This window comes from Schistocerca serialis, chromosome 1 (assembly GCF_023864345.2).
Source record: "Schistocerca serialis cubense isolate TAMUIC-IGC-003099 chromosome 1, iqSchSeri2.2, whole genome shotgun sequence".
Lineage (NCBI taxonomy): Eukaryota > Metazoa > Arthropoda > Insecta > Orthoptera > Acrididae > Schistocerca > Schistocerca serialis.
Window position 1 is genome coordinate 1,120,438,763 of NC_064638.1, and position 21,607 is coordinate 1,120,460,369.

Here is a 21,607-nt window from a genome sequence, read left to right on the forward strand (position 1 = left end):
CCTGTGAAATTTTGTATATATGACTGTCACTGTAGCAGAAACTGCTGTCGTAAATATTTCCGTACAAAAGTTAAGTGACCACCTGCACATAATGCGTCGTGGGCACCCAGGTGTGTCAGACGCCTGGAGAACAAGCCATTAGTGTGAGTGCCTCGTCAGAAGCACAGGTAGAAAAAAAAAGAAAGGGAAGGCCATTGTCCGCGCTACTGACATCTCCTTGTTGAAAGCATACTGTGGAGCTCGTAATTTATGATATTTACTGAAATGCCTAATGAAACAATGAGAAACATTTCACAGCTATTGCCTTGCTAGTTAAGAAAAATGCCATATGGCTTGCTTTATGTATTTATTTACACATTTTGTTTAATATCAAGTTTCTAGCTGCACTGCAGCATTGGTTAAAATAAAATTTTATAGATGTACTAATATAAATATTTTCTGTCTACAGATCGAGTATATAATAATTTTTTTCAAAAAAATGAGGGAGCACAAAGCGACATTTACCTTCACAGGAACTGCATTCATAATTTCTTTTCAAGTACTTGGTAATTTCTTTTGTAGAATAAATTGTGATGCATCACTCTAATGTTAAGATGTGACATAGGTATTAGACATGGCCATTTTAGTGTAATATTTTTTCTGCTTGCGCTATGTCATGTTTAGGTATAAGTTGCTGCTGTTTGCCAGGCATAGTGTTATTGAATTTGACTTTGGCTAATTTACACTGTAGCTTGCTTTGCAATTTTCCATTTTTTTTCATTGCTGTTTATAATAATTGTTTTACGTGCTGCTGCATTGCCTCGTCCCTTAGTTTAGCATCTGAGCTCAGTAGATTTAAGTTAGCTTAAGAGGGGGTAGACTATATGAGAAACTGACTATGGAGAATAGGTAAAGAATGCATTGCGAAGTTATATAAAAAGGATTTGGGCCCAAATGAGTATTGTACAATCAGAAATAATTATTTTGAAAGAAATATGAACAGAATACAGAAAGCATGCTTGGATAAGATTTTTTTGGTGGAAGCAAAGGTTGAAAGATCTATGGAATGAAGTTTTGGGATGGACTGCAGTACCAGATGTTACACTGAAAACGAACCCTGTCCTTTCCTTTTGTGTTATCCCAGTATGTGTTTGTGTACCCTTGTGTATTTGTTTTCTTCCTGTCTCTGTGTAGTTTCATAGAATTTTTTTCTCTTTTAATATTAAGCTACATTCACTATGATGAGGACTACTGTTATCCTCAAATATAATTGTCCATATACAAGGAATATAATTGGCATTAATAATATGTTATTTACTTTGTAAAGATGTTAGACATTATTCATTCTGTTTAAGTGCTCATGTATAAAGTTGATGTTCCAAAAGTTATTCTGATATTTTATGTATGTACTCATGTCATAATTCCTGTAACACTGATGTATATGTCTATTTCTATTCTTTTGTAAAGCCTGTACTACAAATGTTATCTGTATTATTATGTTCTTTAATGATGTATTTTGTACCTTTGTAATTGTATTTTCATGTTGTAAATTTATAAAATTGTAGTTGACACCGGTTCATCTTATTATTAACTTGTAAGTTACATTTCACTGCACACGTTTCTGTTGGTCATAGTATATGGACAATATGTGAGAAGTAGGGACTGTTAGTGTTTGCACGTGTGTTAATAATTCAGCAAGGGACTGGATAACAGCATTGCTGGTTCTAAGGACAATTCCAAAAACTTTGTGAGTGCACAAGTGGTGGTTTATGGACTTGCTATATTCTCCGCAAGACTCTTCAATGGTGATTGTGCACCTGCACAGTCACAACAGATGGCTGCTGACCATCTCTACAAGGACTGCAGTGGGTCTGCATCTTTGATGACCCACCAGTACCATTATCTCTACAAGGACTACAGTGGGTCTACATCTTTGATGATCCATCAATACCATTATTTCTACAAGGACTGCAGTGGGTCTGCACCTCTGGTGGCCCACCAATACCGTAATCTCTACCAGGACTACAGTGGGTCTGCTCTGTGATGACCTACCTACCAATATTCATCAAAACTTCGACTGACTCTGCAGTGGGTTTGCTCTGTTGTGACCCAATACTTGTCTGCATGTCGAGAGTCAGCACTGTCTTTCCGTTGGAAGGACAACACTACTTCTTCAAGACTGCATGGAAATCCACTACTTCCATGTGCATTTTCTTTTACTGCTCAGACTTTGAGAAAAACACTGCTATTCTACTGTAATGAATGATCAGGACTATCTTTATGGACTGTGAGAAAATTTTAGCTTTTGACCAACATTGTATCAATAAGTGTGTGCATTTGATTTCTTTGTTATTGTAATTATGAAAAATTTTATCAAATCATTATTGGCCACTGCCAAAAAAAATTTTGTAAAATTTTTTGTGGGGAGCATGGGGGCTATGTAAGTAGGCTGTTTATGTTTTCTCTATGTAAGTAGGCTGTTTATGTTTTCTTATTGGCAATGTTACGTAGCGCTCAATATGGAAATCACTGGCTGTGCTGTGTGCAGTCTGTGGCTGCTTTGCATTGTTGTAATACTCGCCATTGTAGTGTTAGGCAGCTGGCTGTGAACAGCGCGTAGCGCTGCGCAGTTGGAGGTGAGCCGCCAGCAGTGGTGGATGTGGGGAGAGAGATGGCGGAGTTTTGTAATTTGTCATGAACTGCTATATTTATATATGATGATATCAAGGTAAATACATTGTTTGTTCTCTATTAATATCTTTCATTTGCTAACTATCCCTATCAGTAGTTAGTGCCTTCCATAGTTTGAATCTTTTATTTAGCTGGCAGTAGTGGCGCTCGCTGTATTGCAGTAGCTTGAGCAGCGAAGATTTTTGTGAGGTAAGTGATTTGTGAAAGGTATAGTTTAATGTTAGTCAGGGCCATTCTTTTGTAGGGAATTTTGAAAGTCAGATTGCGTTGCGCTAAAAATATTGTGTGTCAATTTAAGCACAGTCATATATAAATTGTTCAAAGGGGAGGTTTCAGGGTCTCACCCCATTGGGTCCTCGGAGTACACATAAATTGTTTGTTTGGTCGTGGAGGATTATTCAGCAACATTACGTACCCTGATCCAGGAAATGTGTTTGCTGGCAGCGACACCAATATTCACACAAGCGGCTGGAACACTACGGACTGTCAGCGCAGCGACCGCTGGACCAGCTTTCGCTGAAGCGTCAGCAGAGAGAGGCGTGCTGACACTGCTACGCCCAAAGGCTACAACTAAAGGCACCAAGCGGTCTTTTCAGATGTGTTCCAATCGTGCGCACAGATGACGGGTTTTAAATGCTAAAAACCAGGAAATTATTTGCTTTTTGTTTTAAAAATACTTCAAGCAAAGATATCTCGTTACTAGCTGAATACCCGGCGTTACTCTGGTATATATTCATTCAATTCTACAGGGATGTTCAAAAAGTCTCTCCGCAGTGCCGTATGATTGTTAGCCGCGCGTGCCGTATGATTGTTCGCCTGCCTGGCTTACTTCCATCCAAGTGGACTCTCCCAACATTCCACTGTTTCGTTTATCTCAGCCAGCGTCAGTAGTATCGTTGGTGTGTGTCGTTACGTGTTGACGTGAACGTTTTAGTTTCATTGTTCCTTTGTTTCGTTTTTGTCACTGTTAAAATGCTAACCATTGAAGAAAGTGTGTTTTTAGTCGGACAAGTGTTCAAAGCTGGTGGTAAATACACAGTTTCAGTTCGTCAAACACTTAATTCAGTTTTCCCGGAGACAACACTCCCACATCGCGATACTGTGCGAGATTTGATTAACAAATTTCGAAGTACTGGTTCAGTGACAGACGCACCGAGAAGTGGTCGTCCTAGCCTTTTGTCTGAGGATAAACTACTCGATATTTCCGATAAAATGTCCATGAGTCCGAACAAGTCACTAAGGAAACTCGCCCAGGAAATCGAGGTTAATGTCGGAACGGCCCACACAGCTGTAAGGAAAAAATTAGAACTTTTCCCATACAGTCGTGCAAGAACTGAAAAATACTGATAATTGCAAGAGACTGTATTATTGTCCATGGTACAAAAATTTCGTTGAACACCACCTGACTTTTTCTTCTGGGGTGCGACGAAAGCAACTGCCTATAAAAACCGTCCAAAATCCATCGATGAGTTGAAAACTGCAATATCCACTTTCACTGCTACTGTTACAGAAGAAATGTAACAGCTTGTGTTTGGAAACATGATTAGACGAATTGAATTGTGTATTCAACAACAGGGGCGACACTTTCAACCTTTCAACATTTATTGCGAAAATTTGTAAGTAAAAATGAATATTCAATAAATTAATAACTTGTATTTCACTGAGTTTCATTTCGGTATATTCACTGCGGCATACGACATGCGCGGTTAACAATCATAGGGCACTGCGGAGAGACTTTATGAACACTCCCTATTAGTCCGTCTCCTGCTTTCCCAACTCTCTCTGTCCATCTCTCCATCTCCTCTGCCCCTACTTCTATCCATGTCCTCCTGCCCTCCTCTCTCCATCTGATACTCCCCCTCTCTCTTTCCACAAACTCTTCCCTACTCTCTTTGTCCACCTCCCCCTCTTTCCTTTACGTGTTCATTTCCTTTTTGTCCCTCTCACTGACCACCTTCTCCTCTTCCCTTTGTCTGTCCGTCTACTCCTTCCCTCGTATCTCATGAACTATGTGTCGTACAGTGATATAATTTTGTAGGTACATTCAGCGGGATATGCGGATACAGGCTGCTACATGTATTAGTCGCAAACAAGCAATAAGTTTAAACATAACGACGTCATATCTGACTCTATAGTTTTACTGGGCGAACAGCGAAAAATGTAATGAGAAATTCTGTGTAAAGTTTGCTGCAAGTCAGCAAGTGCTGTAGTTCTAGAATACTCGATAGCGCACATAGTAGCTATACGTTCTGCAGCGTGTGCATTATACACCAAGTAGTGCGGAAGAATGGAGTATACACACAGAAGATTGCATAAGCATTGTATTCATTACTTTGAATCTCATCACGTAGCACATGTCAACCAAGAAAAGCGTTTTCACAAGTATGATAAAGCTCAAAAATCAAAGAGCAATTAGCTGTTTCAAAAAGTAAATATTTTTCTCTAATTCGCATAATATTCTTCAAACCAATAAATATCTTGTACTACACATTTTCTAAAGAAGCCAATTTTTCCTCAGAGTTCAAATTTCATCGAAATCGCTTCAGCGGGTTAGTAACAATTAAATTTTTCACGCATCACACTGTGTGACGTCATATATCCCGAACCATTTGTAGTACACATATATGATTATGCAGGTGCATTCAGTGGTGTAACTGAATATTGTCCCCAAAATACAATTATTAGTAAAGAAGTAATAAATTAAATAGTCCTGCCTAATGCGAAAATATAATAAGCGATAAACTTTTTTACTTTCATCATTATGTGGGGGATTCAACGAGGAAAAGTTTCGTTAGGGTTTTAAATTAGGTGTAAAGTTTGTTACAAGACACCAAGTGCTCTCATTCTTAAATAGTGGATGGATAAAATCAGGGTATTCACCCGTCGTGGTCCCCACCCCACGCCCTTTAAGAGGCAGGCGGTCCTTACTCCCAAAGTAATTCGTTTTATACAGTAAGTGATATGTATATCAAGCTTGGTTAAAATAGGTGAAGTGGTTTCGGAGGAGATGTGGTACACACATACATCCGTTTACACATTTCTATAATACATATAAATACCTTCTTTTTTCCGTGATCCAGTTTTGATGAACTGAGGTCTGTACGGTGCTCCAAACTCTTCTCAAGTTAACTGCGAAACCCCCATGACAATTCGTCCATTAGTCTTGGAGATTAGCGTGTTCAAAGACAGACAGACAGATGCGATGGTTTTACACCTTTACTACTGGTATTGATAATTCCGTTTATTTATTAAGAGTCATATACAGTACTCATGAATGCAAATTACGCTAGTCTCACTGGTTGCTGAAGAATTACAGTTCACAGTAAGATTCATCCTCTGGCAGTACGTCGGAACTCACGATTATCTCGTAACATCTTATATGCTGGGAAAATGAGCGCTGTATGTCAAGAGATGTCAGTCTGGAAAATTTACAGCAGCGCAGATCGCTCCCACTCTCATCGATATCTTCTTTTTGATTGCTATCAAAACGTTTAAAATTTTGCGCATAGTTTGAAACTCACTATTGTTTTCAAACATGCATCTGAATTTATTTTTTAGCATTTGTGCTACAGGTGCACTGAGACTGATAAGTTTTCTTTCGGCGTCATGAACACGTGTTGCTAAGGAAACACAAGTTAGCAGATATATATATGTGAGGTTATTTTTTAACACTGTGTCACTTAACGTTACCTGATGGAAGCAAATCGAAGGTGCATCGTCTTTGTACAGTGCGTTAACTTCCGAGGCAAAACCACCATTTTTTTTATGATACTGTACTGCCGCGAACCAAGCTCCCCAGGTGTTATTACTGAGGAGGATCGCAGTGGTGCGATGTGATTTTTAGCCTTGAATACGGGAAGTCTTCTCGACGACTTACTGAACACTCTTTTTCCCGTCAGAAATCAATTTATTCGTGTCAGGGTACACTACTCTAATTTCTGTTCACAGTTTGCGTAGACTGTGCGTAATTTCCGGTCCTTGCTGCCTGCCGATGACGAACGAATGGACACGGATCAGCAGCGCCATATAAGACCAGAGGAGCGGGCTGGATATGTTGTAAGTAGGCTGTTTAGGTTTTTATGTTGGTAACTACACGTAGCGCTCTGTACGAAAATCGCTGACTGCGTTGTGTGCAGTCTGTGGCTGGTTGGACTCATTGTTGGAATATTCGCATGTGTAGTGTTGGGCAGTTGGATGTGAACAGCCCATAGCATTGGGCAGTTGGAGGTGAGCCGCTAGCTGTGTTAGATGTGGGGAGGGAGATGTCAGAGTTTTGAGCGGACGATCTGGACGTGTGTCTGTCAGAAAAAGGAAATTTGTTTAATCGGATATATATAAAAACAAAGATGATGTGACTTTCCAAACGAAAGTGCTGGCAGGTCGATAGACACACAAACAAACACAAACATACACACAAAATTCAAGCCTTCACAACAAACGGTTGCTTCATCAGGAAAGAGGGAAGGAGAGGAAAAGACGAAAGGATGTGGGTTTTAAGGGAGAGGGTAAGGAGTCATTCTAATCCCGGGAGCGGAAAGACTTACCTTAGGGGGAAAAAAAGGACAGGTATACACTCGCACACACACACATATCCATCCGCACATACACAGACACAAGCAGACAGGACCCTCTCCCTTAAACCCCACATCCTTTCGTCTTTCCCTCTCCTTCCCTCTTTCCTGATGTAGCAACCGTTTGTTGCGAAAGCTTGAATTTTGTGTGTATGTTTGTGTTTGTTGTTTGTGTGTCTATCGACCTTCCAGCACTTTCGTTTGGTAAGTCACATCATTTTTGTTTTTAGATATATTTTTCCCACGTGGAATGTTTCCCTCTGTTATATATATAATGACTTTTGAACGCTATTAAGGTAAATACATTGTTTTTTTCTCTATCAAAATCTTTCATTTGCTTACTATGCCTATCAGTAGTCAGTGCCTTCAGTAGTTAGAATCTTTCATTTAGCTGGCAGTATTGGCGCTCGCTGTATTGCAGTAGTTCGAGTAACGAAGATTTTTGTGAGGTAAGTGATTCATGAAAGGTATAGGTTATTGTTAGTCAGGGCCATTCTTTTGTAGGAATTTTTGGAAGTCGGATTGCGTTGCGCTAAAAATATTGTGTGTCAGTTTAGTGATGATGACAATAAGTAAAGATAAAACTTTTTGAGTTCGTTGAGTTTTGCTCAGCTGTTTGAAAATCAAATAACGTAGAAGTTTACCAAAAGTGTCATTCATAATTTTTCAAAGGGGACGTTTCAATATAAATAAGCTACATCCTGTTTCCAGAGGAGGAGGTAGCTTCCCAGGCGAAATCCCTGAAGAAAGGTAAAGCCCCAGAGACTGCATTGTAGCAGTGATGGCGCAGTTCGTCGCCCCTTAGTTAGTTGCGACTCTCACAGATCTTTTTAACAAGTGCCTTAGGCTGAAAAAGTTCCCGCCATTTGGAAGAAGGCCAATGTTGAAATAGCAAAGAAAGGTCCAGATAAGGACCCTGCAGAGGCTAAATCGTATAGGCCGATCTGTTTATTAGACCTACTCGGGAAGCTATTCGAAAGGTTTCAGGCTGACAGACTGGAGGTACACAGTGAGCTAGGGGGTTGAGTGACAGGCATTTGGGCTTTCGGCAGACGATTGGCGTCAGACGCTATTGCCCTGGCAGCCGAGGTTTGTGACTCAGCACAAATACATTGTCGGCATCAAGGCGAACATCAGTGGCGTCTTTGGCTACCTGTGGTGACCTTCGTTCTTCTCCTGTTTATTGGAGGATGAGTGTCCAGGGTCGCTATACGGTTGTCTTGCGAGCTATTTTGAGGGAAGGGAGGTCCAGCTATCGTCCCCTAGCGCGATAGTTAGTAAGAAGATAACATTTGGTTGTCCACACGGCTCTATCCTGGGGCCACTCTTTTGGGATATTAACATGGAGCCGTTGGTGGATAGCTTGCAACGCAGCGACAATGTGCTAGAGGTGATAGCCTCCTGCTGGCTGGCGGCCGCAGCGGCGAGGATTTAGAGCCAAAGGTAGAACGGGCCATGAGTCTGCTATCAGAATGGTACCGCAAATCCCAAATGAAAACTGCTCCCAACAAATCGACTTATTTGCTTCTGAAAGGATAGTTAGTCAGGAACCAGACTGTGAGGATTGATGGCTCACCAGTTCTTCAGCGTCGCGAGGCACGATACCTGGGAGTCATCATAGATGAGAAGTGGAACTTCGCGACGCTTATTAAAACTCTTACCCAGAGATCGCTGGAGATGCTCAGAAATCTTATTGGGATTGGGCGCAAAAGATTCCATCTATCACCAAACTTAATAAAAATATACCATAATATCATTCTTACTTCTATTGTGGGTTACGGTTCAGGAGTCTGGGACACACACTCACGAAGGTCATGCCTTCCACGACTGTGAGAAGAGTGCAACGGAACATGTTGCTGCGTACTAAAGGGTCATGTAGGACATGCCCGTGCTGGGCCTTACTGGTGTTAATCGTCGTTTTCCCCCTGACATCAAAATAAGGGAAAAATCAGATTGATATTCGGTAAAAAAAGGGCAGAAATTAGAGGACAGTTGAAATCCTGGGGGTTCGGGCAGGGCATAAGATTGTGATTAAAAGGCGGGGGGGGGGGGGGGGGGGGGGGAGAGCCAAGGCAGGAATCCTGCGAGGCTGATGAAACAGGTCGTAGGACATGTCATGTCAACTGCTGACAAGCATTAGCATTAGAGAGCGATTACAGTTAAAATATTTTTAGCCTGGTAGGTGACTGTTGCACTTTCTCACGGTACATGGACCATATCCGACATATTTGTGCCGGTAAGGAAGCGGGCTACACCTTCGTGTGACTGTGGAGCGATGAAGGGCACCCTTTACCACATGGTCTACGAGTGTTCCACACATGATGACGTGGCAGCCGAACAAAGACAGCAACTACATAATTACGACCCTTACAACTTGGGAAGACAACAAAACGCCTTTGAGATACTTAGCAACATGGCAAATGAGTATCATACAAGATCCTAAGAGAATTCTCGAGGGATAACAACTAACTGTAGGATATAAAACGTGGAGCACGTTCGCACCTACCCCATACCGCCGGGGCGTTGACCGGCCGACCACAGTTACGATCGGAATCCGTCACGCCATGGAACAGCAGGTACGTGCACCAACAACTGATGAGTAACATTGCTACAGCTTTAGTAGTAGAATTAGAATAGTTAAAAGTAGGGAGTAACTAACAGGAGTTAATAAACGTAGTAGACTGCAGCGTAGCTTGAAGTTTCTGTGCCAATCCAGTGCCAGGGGCACGACCGCTGGTGTTCTACATCTACATCTACATTTATACTCCGCAAGCCACCCAACGGTGTGTGGCGGAGGGCACTTTACGTGCCACTGTCATTACCTCCCTTTCCTGTTCCAGTCGCGTATGGTTCGCGGGAAGAACGACTGTCTGAAAGCCTCCGTGCGCGCTCTAATCTCCCTAATTTTACATTCGTGATCTCCTCGGGAGGTATAAGTAGGGGGAAGCAATATATTCGATACCTCATCCAGAAACGCACTCTCTCGAAACCTGGCGAGCAAGCTACACCGCGATGCAGAGCGCCTCTCTTGCAGAGTCTGCCACTTGAGTTCGTTAAACATCTCCGTAACGCTATCACGGTTACCAAATAACCCTGTGACGAAACGCGCCGCTCTTCTTTGGATCTTCTCTATCTCCTCCGTCAACCCGATCTGGTACGGATCCCACACTGATGAGCAATACTCAAGTATAGGTCGAACGAGTGTTTTGTAAGCCACCTCCTTTGTTGATGGACTACATTTTCTAAGGACTCTCCCAATGAATCTCAACCTGGTACCCGCCTTACCAACAATTAATTTTATATGATCATTCCACTTCAAATCGTTCTGCACGCATACTCCCAGATATTTTACAGAAGTAACTGCTACCAGTGTTTGTTCCGCTATCATATAATCATACAATAAAGGATCCTTCTTTCTATGTATTCGCAATACATTACATTTGTCTATGTTAAGGGTCAGTTGCCACTCCCTGCACCAAGTGCCTATCCGCTGCAGATCTTCCTGCTTTTCGCTAAAATTTTCTAATGCTGCAACTTCTATGTATACTACAGCATCATCCGCGAAAAGCCGCATGGGACTTCCGACACTATCTACTAGGTCATTTATATATATTGTGAAAAGCAATGGTCCCATAACACTCCCCTGTGGCACGCCAGAGGTTACTTTAATGTCTGCAGACGTCTCTCCATTGATAACAACATGCTGTCTTCTGTTTGCTAAAAACTCTTCAATCCAGCCACACAGCTGGTCTGATATTCCGTAGGCTCTTACTTTGTTTATCAGGCGACAGTGCGGAACTGTATCGAACGCCTTCCGGAAGTGAAGAAAAATAGCATCTACCTGGGAGCCTGTATCTAATATTTTCAGGGTCTCATGAACAAATAAAGCGAATTGGGTCTCACACGATCGCTGTTTCCGGAATCCATGTTGATTCCTACATAGTAGATTCTGGGTTTCCAAAAACGACATGATACTCGAGCAAAAAACATGTTCTAAAATTCTACAACAGATCGACGTCAGAGGTATAGGTCTATAGTTTTGCGCATCTGCTCGACGACCCTTCTTGAAGACTGGGACTATCTGTGCTCTTTTCCAATCATTTGGAACCTTCCGTTCCTCTAGAGACTTGCGGTACACGGCTGTTAGAAGGGGGCAAGTTCTTTCGCGTACTCTGTGTAGAATCGAATTGGTATCCCGTCAGGTCCAGTGGACTTTCCTCTGTTGAGTGATTCCAGTTGCTTTTCTATTCCTTGGAAACTTATTTCGATGTCAGCCATTTTTTCGTTTCTGCGAGGATTTAGAGAAGGAACTGCAGTGCGGTCTTCCTCTGTGAAACAGCTTTGGAAAAAGGTGTAAAGGTGTTTAGTATTTCAGCTTTACGCGTGTCATCCTCTGTTTCAATGCCATCATCATCCCGGAGTGTCTGGATATGCTGTTTCGAGCCACTTACTGATTTAACGTAAGACCAGAACTTCCTAGGATTTTCTATCAAGTCGGTACATAGAATTTTACTTTCGAATTCACTGAACGCTTCACCCATAGCCCTCCTTACGCTAACTTTGACATCGTTTAGCTTCTGTTTGTCTGAGAGGTTTTGGCTGCGTTTAAACTTAGAGTGAAGCTCTCTTTGCTTTCGCACTGATATTATAGTAGGTTTATAGTAACGCTACAGGTAGTAAGCCGGTGGGTTTCTGGCGCCAGGCGATATCGATTCTTACTTCCTTCTTTGATCGTTGTCCCTATGACTTGCTCTCTTTGCGTCTTTGAGGCAGGCTATTTATGGAGGCGCGCGTGCGCAAGTCGGGCAGAGGGGGTCCGCGAATGAGCCGAGTCAGTCTGTGACGTGAGGTGCTTTCGATGTTGTCGTTGTGGGGAGATGGCGACACCATTTCACGTGGCACGGCCGTATGCCTTGAGGACCAGTTGAGTTGAAGCAGCGAAGAAGTACGGGCCGTTCCCGGAAAGTATTAAAGTTGTATTGACACGGCTGGCCAGTGGCGACCAGGATTTGCTAATACCTCGAGAGCTATGTGGATGGATGGCGTGTGAATTTCACATGAATAAGAAAAAATGAATCGCCAAGCCTTCGTTGTGGGTTCCTCCTTCTACATATAGTGAATGTTATTATGTACTTAAGGACTGTTGACTGTTGCAGCTGCTCGTGCTAGTGGCCAGCCAAACATTCACTGCAGTGGTGGCGAGGCGAGTTAATTTCATGGCCGTTCCAGAACATATGTTACTAAAGTGGCTAGAAATAGCGCCTCGCATTTCTAAGTTGGGATTTGGTGATTAGTGGCACGCCGAAGGTAGCTGGTTCACTTGAACGTAATTTCTAAATTTAGTTATAGATCTAGAATTTTCTGGTTTTATGAATTAGTGGTAGTTGTTTCTTAATAAGTTCTTGTGTGTATGGAAGGCAAGTGGCCATGATGAATATAGGTCACATTGTGTTTTGTGGTCGGATAGAGGCCGTGTGTATTTTGGTCTGTGGCCATAGGGGCCGTGCTTATTGCATTAGCGACCTATTGAAGTGACATCAGTTTTGTATTGCCTATCTGAAGGGTGATTGTCACGTTAGGAACTGCACGTTTGTTTTATGTGGTGTCAGACATTCAGCAAAGACAGATTATCTTGTAAGGTGGACCTTAAGTCATTGGGTGTGGACTGACACATCTTTTCACGTAGTATCTAGACATTTTTTTTTTTTAGATCGAAGGAAACTAAGCTCCTTAATTCTGTTCATTGGTTAACTTGTAATATGTTTATATTAAGGTATTGATTACATATATATATATATATATATATATATATATATATATATATATATATATATATATATATATATATATGTGTGTGTGTGTGTGTGTGTGTGTGTGTGTAATCAATACCCCGCGAGCTTGCAGTGTGACGGAAATCTCAGGATTTGAACTCAGGGCCGTCCAGACCCCGTTAAAGTGCGATTTCTCTATTCCATTCAATAACAGGCTTGTTAAAGGCAGAATATTTCCTACTGCCCAAAGTTGAGTATACGTTCACCCTTTCGATCGTGTGTTTGTGAAATCGTAATAGATCAACGTTTGCTCGCGTCCATCACATGTTCATCAAATTGACGTTTTTGCATGAAGTCTAGAATCTTCCGGACGTTGTGTGTAGTAGAATGCTAAGTGTAAACCTTCAGGTCAGATAGCATCAAATTAATTTTACCTTTTCACTAAGTGTAAAACTGAGTGACAAAGGCGATAGCCGACATTGTAAACATTTGGTTATCTGTCATCACAGCCACGTAAAGGGGCCGTTGTCACAAGTGTGACGGTTAATATTGTAAATACTAATTGTGGATAGGGCCTTGATATGCAAATGTTGTTAACTGATTATTACTGCTGATGAATTCATGTGTATGTGTAATCAAAAATAAGTGTTGCAACTACAAACTGGTTGTGTTACTGGTATACATGGTTAGTGTGCAATCGCCAAACCAGGTAGTGAAGTAACAGTAGAATGAAGTAGCTTTAGTATAGTGTAATAACAAAAGATAGAAGTAGCTTGCACATTGTAGAACTAAACGTAACGTCACTACTTGTTAATAGATGCACGTAAAATTAGAATTGAACAACATAGGACCCACTAATTATTCACGTGATGGGTTAATATTGTATGATCATTGAAGTTAAGAATAAAGAATTAAAAAAGCGTACGTAATGCATGTAACATGGACCATTTCAGGACAGCTGACAAGTCCTGCCGCTGCCATTTTCTCCTATGTAGCTGCATCTATTATTAACAGTAAAACATTATCAAACTTCACTCCTCTTAGCCATTGCTTTATTAAATAAATCTTGAAACCGTGAGATGGTTCGCTGTAGTGATTTATTGGTTTGTTACCAAAAAATATGTCTTCGAAAGCACTTCATTTTTTTTTAACCACAAAAATTGAGTTCGCAGCTTTCCTGCCAGTAGAGTCTGGAGTTTCATCTGACATAATCTAGACTTTCTCATTTCCACACACGGAACATATTTGTGGTGTAGTTTGAAAAATAAATCTTTTTTTCTTAACACTGATTTTTCAGAATTGTCAAGATTTGAATATTTCGAGAGAAACTTTTTAAAAATACTATTATTTACCTTAGAAAGAGTCGGCAGACACAAATGCCCTACATAAATATTCACAATAAATTGAAAATGTATCAGTTCCTGGTTATTAGAGGTTGTTTTTCCATCAAGGGCGAAACTTCAGCGATATATTTCTTGCGCTCCAGGTGTTGTGTAACTTGAGATCGCTGTTAAGCCTTTACCGCTTTCCCACATGGTGCCCGGGACAAAGTGAGCCCATGTGAAATAGAATTTTCCTTTAATTCTGTTACAAACTGCTACAGACGATAACTTGTTGCTTTTACTTCAATCATTGCATTTCACAGCACCAGAAATGAACTACATGCTAGAGATTTTATTTTGGCTGGAGCCACATTTATCGCGATTGTCTGAACTTATAAAATAGAAATACGTATTTCATTTTCTGTCCTTCAAAGTAGTCACCAGAATTGTGAATAACTCGTTGCCAGCAATATGGAAGTCGTTTGAAACCTTTAGCAGCGCCAATTGTGTTTGTAGTTCCAGTGGAGCGGTCTATTGCCTGATGAATCTCTGTAACTGTTCTGAAGCGCTTCCCTCAATTTAGGAATCGAGGTGAGGTGACAAGGGCTTAAGTCCGGGGAGTATGGCGTTTGGTACAGCATTTCTGAGCACCACCGATCGAACAAATCAGTCTCAGCTAGTAACATGTACGACAGAGCATTTTCCGTCAAAATGATCAACGGGTCCTCCAGAAAATGTCGTTTCTTTCTCTAAGCTGTTTGTTTTTGGAGCGCAGCCTTCGACGTGCTTAGAGTGAGAAGCGGCGAACACTTTATGGGGATCCGCATAGCACTTTGCAGGACAACACTACTGGCCCTTTCAAATTGGCAGTCGCCGATAATGTTAACCTTTTGTGAAAGGTTTAGCCTGACCGTAACAGTATCGCGAAGTAGGTGTAACAGTAACAACAACAAAGCAAACGGCTTTGAACTTACGTTCTACTAATATGAAAGTAAACTGTAATTATATGTACATGCGGTCGCCAGCCTATTTAGGCATTGTGGTATCAAGCTTTATAGCAGCGCGGAAATAAACTCCACCTAAGGAGACTAACCTCACTGGATAACCAAACTAATCTCTTCTAACACAGTTACTCTCAATATTATTCAGTAACTTGTCCTAGCAAGAAAAGAAAAAAAAATCAACAGCTATCCCTTACGCAGAACAAAGCAAGGCCAATAAACGCAGGAATACACACTAACAATAACACTTGCTATTGGCAAACACTACTATGCAGTGTAATGAACAAATGCTGAAGGAAATATGAAGTTACTAACGAAATCTGACTGCCAATCGCATGAAATAGTATTATTTTAATTAACTATCACAAATAAGATAATGATTTTGAAACAGTACTGATTACCATGGGCTTCAGAAATTTGCACATGAAGTGACTCTGTACAAATGGGCAGCACAGTTATTATTTATAAGAAAAGTTTGGGTGCAGAATAAATGAATGTATTGGCTGCTGCACTTGCTCAGAAAGAGCCATTAATTTCACATATCACGTAAGTTAAGTAACTTATGGGTCCCGAAAACGGGTATGGTTTGAAGAACCATCATGCGTTGTAAATAGTAACACATAAAATTAAGAAAATGGCAAATACCTTTAGTAACAACTTTAATTATAATCAATAAAGCAAAGTTAGTTCAATAACTAACAAGGGCACTTAGAAAGTAGACTCACAATGGACACAAAGTTAAACTGGTGTTGTGAATAATTACACAACTTGAAAAACAATTTTATACGATATATACAAAGAAGAAAACAAAAGTTTACAAACCTGTTGAAAGTGAAACAATACTGTTGTCTTTTTGTAACTTTTACTTACAGGCATTTTATATTTTTGTCATTGATTACTTTAAGTGCAGATTCTTGTTGAATGAAAGGCTTCCTTTATGAACGCACATTAGGAAACTTTAAGATGAAAGAATTATGTGGAGTTAATCAATTACTAGCGTGAACTAACAAAACTTCATACTCCAGAAATGAAACGGCAAAATGTTTCACCGACAAAATTATCGGTTTAGTAAAAACAGGATACTCGGAATTAATCACTTGGAAAGCACCTTGTCTAGGAATGTGACTGGGGATAGTTATGGACGTGCATATGTAATTTAGAAGTTATACAAAAGCTTATTATTTAATACGTAATACCTGATCCATTAAATGTACAAATTTAGATAACAATCCTGCTGAATGTGGTAGCGCTTGTGGCAAATGACAGAGGCTATAAAACTGGCGGTATAGCAACAGTGGTTCCAAATGTTAGCCACACCCTGATATAACTCTTCTTGGCGTCGTAAATTTAACCAAACGGGACCAATAATGATACCATGGTCGATAGTCCACTTCACATTCCATCCGAGGCTAATTTACATGCTGCAAGTTCTTCTAGCCTCAGACTATACATCCAAATTAACCACAACAGCTGATCAAGGCTGGCGGTGACCACTAAGTATCACAGTCAGAAGTCGAATATGCCACTCACCACAAAGGAATCAAGTGCCTTGCGTGCCGAGCCCACCTTTTACAGTCCCGTCAAGCTATTTCCATAGCGGCGAGGTTTTACTATAGGTTTTACATTTAGCTTCCCTACTTATGGACCAGCAAAATATAGAGTTTTTACAAATTATTATACGCAGAGTATTACATATAAAAGCAGAGGTACAGTTGCAATGTAATTTTGTTAAAACGCCAAAATAAATAACATAACATTACGTATTTATACAACTAAAGATCTTGACTACAGTTGCAATATAATTTCTTAAAGCACCAAAATAATTAACATAATTATCACATATTTACACAGTCAAAGATCTTGACTATACAGACACACCAGCGCACAGTGTCATCAGAGAACTTATGCGGAATTTATAGATTATCGGTGGTCCAAATGCTAGGGCGCATGCATCGATAGTTGTTACTGATTTGTTTGATCGTTGGGGCTGGGAAGTGCTTTACCTGGACTTAATCCCTTGTGACTTCAAATTGATTCTTAAATTTAAGGAAGCATTGCATGTCATTCGTCATTCACTTCAGAACTGTTACAGAAATTCTTGATGCAATAATTTACCCACAGCCGTATGATTTGTAGCAGTTTATTTTATTTTATGAACTTCTATGTGCTACTCACTCAGTCTGTGACGCCTGGCAACCAAGAGCTGTTGCAGGGCGATTGATTCACGGATCCAGTTATATGGCTCCTTCCGTGTATAGCGATTTTACGACTATGACGAGTGGGGCCTGAAGATAGCATCAATGTAATGCCGAAACTGGTAGCACATAGAAGTTCATAAAATAAAATAAACTGCTACAAATCATACGGCTATTGGTAAATTATTGCATCAAGAAGTTCATGCCAGCCGTCGTACCTCGATCCATAATGGATCACCGAAGATTAAAGTTACAGAAATTCGACGGACAATAGACCGCTCCACTCGCACTATCAATGCAAGTGGCGGTGCTAGGATTGTACTACGACTTTTTTTTCCATTTAGCTGGCAACGGGTTATATACAATGCTGATGACGTCTTTGAAGAACAGTACAACTTTGTAACATGTATTAGAATATCTTCATTATGTGCCATAGGAATCCCACTGAACCGTCCTGGCACGACCGTTCCTGTTTTAAGACACTGAGTTACGCTGATGCGTAGAGACGCGCCAGCTTCTTCTCAGTTTGACTGGTGGCGTGGTTGTCCTTTTTTGCGCGTTTTACGTCATTCAACACATGGATCGAAAACAGTCCAACAAAACAGCAGGACCGTAGCCCCTTTCTTTCAACGGGCAGCATCAGAATTGCTTTATCTTCCCATAGCTGTCTAACTGCTAATATTTTTATCTTACTAACACCGGAATAACGCGTTCGCCGCGGGCAAAGAAGAAAAAAAAAACTTTCACGGCTAACATCTGTCATCGTTGTTGGTTGTGAAACGTCCCCTTAGAAAAATTTATGAATGATTGTGCTGATGAACCCCTTACGTTATTTGATTTTCAAACAGCTGAGCAGAACTGAACGTACTCAGACATTTCACTCTTTACTTATTCTGATCTAAACTAAACTGACACACAATATTTTTAGCGCAACGCGATCTGACTTTCAATAATCCCTACAAATGAATGGCCCTGACTAACAATAACCTATTCCTTTCATGAATCACTTACCTCACAAAAATCTTCGTTACTCGAACTACTGCAATACAGCGAGCGCCAATACTGCCAACTAAATAAAAGATTCTAACTACTGAAGACACTAACTACTGATAGGCATAGTTAGCAAATGAAAGATTTTGATAGAGAACAAACAATGTATTTACCTTAATAATATTCAAATTCATCATATATATATCAGTTCATGATATATTGTTGTTGTGGTCTTCAGTCCTGAGACTGGTTTGGTACAGCTCTCCATGCTACTCTATCCTGTGCAAGCTTCTTCATCTCCCAGTACCTACTGCAGCCTACATCCTACTAAATTGGTGATCCCTTGGTGCCTCAGAACATGTCCTACCAACCGGTCCCTTCTAGTCAAGTTGTGCCACAAACCTCTCTTCTCCCCAATCCTATTCAATACTTCCTCTTTAGTTATGTGATCTACCCATCTAATCTTCAGCATTCTTCTGTAGCACCACATTTCGAAAGCTTCTATTCTCTTCTTGTCCAAACTATTTATCCTCCATGTTTCACTTCCATACATGGCTACACTCCATACAAATACTTTCGGAAACGACTTCCTGACACTTAAATCTATACTCGATGTTAACAAATGTCTCTTCTTCAGAACAGTTCATGATATATATAGTGTCACAAATTTACTGTTTCTGATGGACACACGTCCAGATGGTCCGCTCTCGAAATTCTGCCATCTCTCTTCCCACATCCACCACTGCTAGCGGCTCACTTCCAACTGCGCAACGCTACGCGCTGTTCACATCCAACTGCCCAACACTACAATAGCAAATATTACAACAATGCCACAGACTGCACACAACACAGCCAGTGATTTTCATACAGAGCGCTACGTGGCGTTACCAATATAAAAACCTAAACAGCCTACTTATAGTTGGAATGAAATAATGTCTTACATGGAGCTCAAGTAACCATCAGTTTCGCCCCAAATGGCTAGAAATTAGAAAGTAAAAGATTAACTAACCACGCCGATGACCCTGTCAACGGGAAAAAGGTTTGCAGTCTACACGATTCGTACTGGCTACTACAGCGCTGAGTGGCAGCAGTCGAGGCCATTTGTAAGTGCTGGTCTTCGGCCGGAAAGAACAGTTTCTCTCACTTCACGGGCGGCCAAACCGGCTTGAGGCAGGTACCGGAACCAGAAAACAGACGACACGCCGGTGACGTCTCCATCGATGGACGCGGCCCGTTCGCTCTCGTCGCGAGGCACGTCGATGCGTCACTGTCGGCGCGACAAGGTTCCTGGCGCCGCTGCTTCCCAGCACTGGCGCCAGCGCCACCAAATGTTCCTCAGGCGCCTTCCGGAGCAGCTACTGTTGAGGGCAGCGCCTCTAGTACAGCTGTCGACAACAGGGGCCACTGTAAGCCGGTGCCTCGTAACGTCTGCTGGATTCTTACCCAAGACATCAGTTATTGCTTTCTCAAACATTCGTAGCTCAGACTTAATAAGTTGTGGAGTATCACTGAAAGCGACCAAATTCTGGCAAGCTTCAACTCCCATCTTTCACAAAGAAATGAATACCAACTAGAATTCAGTTCCTACTGCAAGCTGTATTCGATTTATTCTAATAAAGAGGAGGAACTGTATCGAAGGCATCTGTGTAGAGCCGGCCGGTGTGGCCGTGCGGTTCTAGGCGCTTCAGTTTGGAACCACGTGACGCTACTGTCGCAAGTTCTAATCCTGCCTCGGGCATGGATGTGTGTGATGTCGTTAGGTTAGTTAGGTTTAAGTAGTTCTAAGTTCTAGGGGACTGATGACCACAGATGTTAAGTCCCATAGTGCTCAGAGCCAAGCCAGCCATCGGTGTAGACTTCCCGAGACGGTTGTCCTTTGTTCCCTCCATCAGTACGAATGATCGTGCATAACAATCATTAAATATCAACACATGTTAATGGAAAGCGAAAGACATCACAAGTGTGGCACTTTGAAACGAGGTGTACGAAATCAAAAGACGACGACAGATTTATTAAATATGAAATGTCCTTTTGCGGCAAATTAAAGATATCCACATCAAGGAACCGTAATCGCTGTCTTTTTTTTAGGCTGACAAATCCTACGAAAGATTTTTCTTATGTGCTGGTCCCATTACAAAGCGTGACGTCACAACTTTCTCTGGCGCATTTAATTCTCCTTAAGGTATAGTGATCGTCATCTAACGTGACCTCAATTTTCTTATCTTTTCTTGTGTGGAGTATTTTTTTCATTCACTCGGATGCATGACCTGTCAGTCTGTTTGACTTTCCGGGTAATGTTCTTCTGAATGTCGGCAACATGTAAATTGATTCGTTCTGAAAGTCTGACCCCTGTATCCGCACATCCGGTTACAGTTTGCTGACTTCTATATCCCGCTTGCCTCTCGAAGAGAGGAAAGTCTGTTTTTGTAACATGTTTCCAGGACAATGTATTGGTCGATGTCTAACTCTACTATGTCTATAACTCTCTCCAGACATCATACTCTTCAATTTTATCAACTGGAAGTTTCTCAGTGATACCGCTTGTGCCTCAAGGTCTAGATTTTTGACGTTACCAAATCCATTAACGCTACAGTAATGGAAAAGTTGTGGAAAGAATTTGAGAGTAGTTTGGATATGTTATCTTCGGGAAACCAAGGTATCAGACGTTGAAGAGTTGTAATTGTTTTTTGAATTAACGCTTTATAGAGTTACAGGGTAACAATTGTTGAATTACATGAAATAATATCGTCATAATTTCTGAAAGGTTTGCGTTAGAATGCTCAGAATGCACGGTTGGCCGCAGCGCATAATGGGAATTAGTACACGCTTGAGCACACTCCTTGATGCTGTTGGCCATTTAATTTGGGTGGGTTCGTCAATAAGCAAAACTGGCGGATTTGGGGAACTGAGAATCCGCATTTCGCGCTCGGGAAGTCTCTTCACCCTCAATATGTGACTGTGTGACGTGCAATGTCCAGTCCGAGAATAATCGCTGCTGTATTTCTTGATGGCACAGTGACCACAGAACGGTACATGAATGTTTTGGAAGATGATTTCATCTCCACCATCCAAAGTAAACCTGATTTC